Raw genomic sequence first — 4,877 nt, forward strand, 5'->3', positions numbered from 1 at the left:
GTCCGTTGGGAACCCCAAGAGGAAGGTGTGATGCAGACAGTAGCAAGTTTTCCCTCAGAAAGAAACCAAGGTTTATCGAACCAGGAGGAGCCAAGAAGCACGTTGAAGGTTGATGGCGGCGAAGTATAGTGCGGCGCAACACCAGGGATTCCGGCGCCAACGTGGAACCTGCACAACACAACCAAAGTACTTTGCCCCAACGAAACAGTGAGGTTGTCAATCTCACCGGCTTGCTGTAACAAGGGATTAGATGTATAGTGTGGATGATGATTGTTTGCAGAAAATAGTAAAGAACAAATATTGCAGTAGATTGTATTCGATGTAAAGAATAGGACCGGGGTCCACAGTTCACTAGAGGTGTCTCTCCCATAAGATAAATAGCATGTTGGGTGAACAAATTACAGTCGGGCAATTGACAAATAGAGAGGGCATGACAATGCACATACATGATATGATAAGTATAGTGAAATTTAATTGGGCATTACGACAAAGTACATAGACCGCTATCCAAGCATGCATCTATGCCTAAAAAGTCCACCTTCAGAGTTATCATCCGAACCCCTTCCAGTATTAAGTTGCAAACAACGGACAATTGCATTAAGTATGGTGCGTAATGTAATCAATAACTACATCCTCGGACATAGCATCAATGTTTTATCCCTAGTGGCAACAAGCACATCCACAACCTTAGAACTTTCCGTCACCGTCCCGCATTTAATGGAGGCATGAACCCACTATCGAGCATAAATACTCCCTCTTGGAGTTAAGAGCAAAAACTTGGCCGAGCCTCTACTAATAACGGAGAGCATGCAAGATCATAAACAACACATAGGTAATAGATTGATAATCAACATAACATAGTATTCTCTATCCATCGGATCCCGACAAACACAACATATAGCATTACGGATAGATGATCTTGATCATGTTAGGCAGCTCACAAGATCCAACAATGAAGCACATAAGGAGAAGACGACCATCTAGCTACTGCTATGGACCCATAGTCCAGGGGTGAACTACTCACTCATCACTCCGGAGGCGACCATGGCGGTGAAGAGTCCTCCGGGAGATGATTCCCCTCTCCGGCAGGGTGCCGGAGGCGATCTCCTGAATCCCCCGAGATGGGATTAGCGGTGGCGGCGTCTCAGTAAGGTTTTCCGTATCGTGGCTCTCGGTACTGGGGGTTTCGCGACGAAGGCTTTAAGTAGGCGGAAGGGCAGGTCAGGGGCCACACGAGGGCCCCACACACCAGGGCCGCGCGGCCAAGGCCTGGGCCGCGCCGCCCTGTTGTGGCGGCGCCTCGTGGCCCCACTTCGTCTCTCCCTCGGACTTCTGGAAGCTTCGTGCAAAAATAGGACCCTGGGCATTGATTTCGTCCAATTCCGAGAATATTTCCTTTGTAGGATTTCTGAAACCAAAAACAGCGAGAAAACAAGAATCGGCTCTTCGGCATCTCGTTAATAGGTTAGTGCCGGAAAATGCATAAATATGACATAAAGTATGCATAAAACATGTAGATATCATCAATAATGTGGCATGGAACATAAGAAATTATCGATACGTCGGAGACGTATCAGCATCCCCAAGCTTAGTTCCTGCTCGTCCCGAGCGGGTAAACGATAACAAAGATAATTTCGGAGTGACATGCCATCATAACCTTGATCATACTATTGTAAGCATATGTAATGAATGCAGCGATCAAAACAATGGTAATGACATGAGTAAACAAATGAATCATAAAGCAAAGACTTTTCATGAATAGTACTTCAAAACAAGCATCAATAAGTCTTGCATAAGAGTTAACTCGTAAAGCAATAAATCAAAGTAAAGGTATTGAAGCAACACAAAGGAAGATTAAGTTTCAGCGGTTGCTTTCAACTTATAACATGTATATCTCATGGATAGTGTCAATGTAAAGTAATATAACAAGTGCAATATGCAAGTATGTAGGAATCAATGCACAGTTCACACAAGTGTTTGCTTCTTGAGGTGGAGAGAAATAGTTGAATTGACTCAACATAAAAGTAAAAGAAAGGTCCTTCAAAGAGGAAAGCATCGATTGCTATATTTGTGCTAGAGCTTTTATTTTGAAAACATGGAACAATTTTGTCAATGGTAGTAATAAAGCATATGTATCATGTAAATTATATCTTACAAGTTGCAAGCCTCATGCATAGTATACTAGTAGTGCCCGCATCTTGTCCTAATAAGCTCGGATTAACACGGATTATCATTGCATAACATATGTTTCAACCAAGTGTCACAAAGGGGTACCTCTATGCCGCCTGTACAAGGGTCTAAGGAGAAAGTTCGCATTGGATTTCTCGCTTTTGATCATTCTTCAACTTAGACACCCATACCGGGACAACATAGACAACGAGATAATGGAATCCTCTTTTAATGCTTAAGCATTCAACAACGGATAATATTCTCATAAGAGATTGAGGTTTTATGTCCAAACTCGAAACTTCCACCATGATTCATGGCTTTAGTTAGCGGCCCAATGTTCTTCTCTAACAAGTATGCATACTCAAACCATTTGATTGTGAAAACTGCCCTTACTTCAGACAAGACGAACATGCATAGCAACTCACATGATATTCAACAAAGAGTTGATGGCGTCCCCAGGAACATGGTTATCGCACAACAAGCAACTTACTAAGAGATAAAGTGCATAAGTACATATTCAATACCACAATAGTTTTTAAGGCTATTTTGTCCCATGAGCTATATATTGCAAAGGCGAATGATGGAAATTTAAAGGTAGCACTCAAGCAATTTACTTTGGAATGGCGGAGAAATACCATGTAGTAGGTAGGTATGGTGGACACAAATGGCATAGTGGTTGGCTCAAGGATTTTGGATGCATGAGAAGTATTCCCTCTCGATACAAGGTTTAGGCTAGCAAGGTTATTTGAAACAAACACAAGGATGAACCGGTGCAGCAAAACTCACATAAAAGACATATTGTAAACATTATAAGACTCTACACCGTCTTCCTTGTTGTTCAAAACTCAATACTAGAAATTATCTAGACTTTAGAGAGACCAAATATGCAAACCAAATTTTAGCAAGCTCTATGTATTTCTTCATTAATGGGTGCAAAGTATATGATGCAAGAGCTTAAACATGAGCACAACAATTGCCAAGTATCAAATTATTCAAGACATTTTAGAATTACTACATGTAGTATTTCCCGATTCCAACCATATAACAATTTAACGAAGAAGATTCAACATTCGCCATGAATACTATGAGTAAAGCCTAAGGACATATTTGTCCATATGCAACAACGGAGCGTGTCTCTCTCCCACACAATGAATGCTAGGATCCATTTTATTCAAACAAAAACAAAAACAAGAACAAACCGACGCTCCAAGCAAAGCACATAAGATGTGATGGAATAAAAATATAGTTTCGGGGGAGGAACTCGATAATGTTGTCGATGAAGAAGGGGATGCCTTGGGCATCCCCAAGCTTAGACGCTTGAGTCTTCTTAAAATATGCAGGGGTGAACCACCGGGGCATCCCCAATCTTAGAGCTTTCACTCTCCTTGATCATATTGCATCATTTCCCTCTCTTGATCCTTGAAAACTTCCTCCACACCAAACTCAAAACAACTCATTAGAGGGTTAGTGCACAATAAAAATTTACATGTTCAGAGGTGACATAATCATTCTTAACACTTCTGGACATTGCACAAAGCTACTGGACATTAATGGATCAAAGAAATTCATCCAACATAGTAAAAGAGGCAATGCGAAATAAAAGGCAGAATCTGTCAAAACAGACCAGTTCGTAAATACGAATTTTAAAGTGGCACCAGACTTGCTCAGATGAAAATGCCCAAATTGAATGAAAGTTGCGTACATATCTGAGGATCACTCACGTAAATTGGCATAATTTTCTGAGTTACCTACAGAGAATTAGGCCCAGATTCGTGACAGCAAAGAAATCTGTTTCTGCGCAGTAATCCAAATCTAGTATGAACTTTACTATCAAAGACTTTACTTGGCACAACAATGCACAAAACTAAGATAAGGAGAGGTTGCTACAGTAGTAAACAACTTCCAAGACTCAAATATAAAATAAAGGTACTATAGTAAAAACATGGGTTGTCTCCCATAAGCGCTTTTCTTTAACGCCTTTCAGCTAGGCGCAGAAAGTGTGAATCAAGTGTTATCAAGAGATGAAGCATCGACATCATAATTTGTTCTAATAATAGAATCAAAAGGTAACTTCATTCTCTTTCTAGGGAAGTGTTCCATACCTTTCTTGAGAGGAAGTTGATATTTAATATTACCTTCCTTCATATCAATGATAGCTCCAACGAGTTCGAAGAAAAGGTCTTCCCAATATAATGGGACAAGATGCATTGCATTCAATATCCAAGACAACAAAATCAACGGGGACAAGGTTATTGTTAACCATAATATGAACATTATCAATCCTCCCCAAAGGTTTCTTCATAGCATTATCAGCAAGATTAACATCCAAATAACAATTTTTCAATGGTGGCAAGTCAAGCATATCATAAATTTTCTTAGGCATAACAGAAATACTTGCACCAAGATCACTGATACGTCCAAAACGTATCTACTTTCCCGAACACTTTTGCTATTGTTTTGCCTCTAATTTGTGTATTTTGGATGCAACTAACACGGACTAACGTTGTTTTCAGCAGAACTGTTCTGGTGTCTCGTTTTTGTGCGTAAATCCAACTTTCGAGAAAAACCTCGGGATTTTGACGGAAGGCCCTATTTTCCCGAATACGACGGAGCCGGAAGGACAAATCAAGTGGAGGCCCGAGGGCCCCACACCATAAGGCGGCGCGGCCTAGGGGATGCCCGCGCGGCCCTATGGTGTGGCCCCCTCG

This window comes from Lolium rigidum, chromosome 6 (genome assembly GCF_022539505.1).
Source record: "Lolium rigidum isolate FL_2022 chromosome 6, APGP_CSIRO_Lrig_0.1, whole genome shotgun sequence".
NCBI classification, from domain to species: domain Eukaryota; kingdom Viridiplantae; phylum Streptophyta; class Magnoliopsida; order Poales; family Poaceae; genus Lolium; species Lolium rigidum.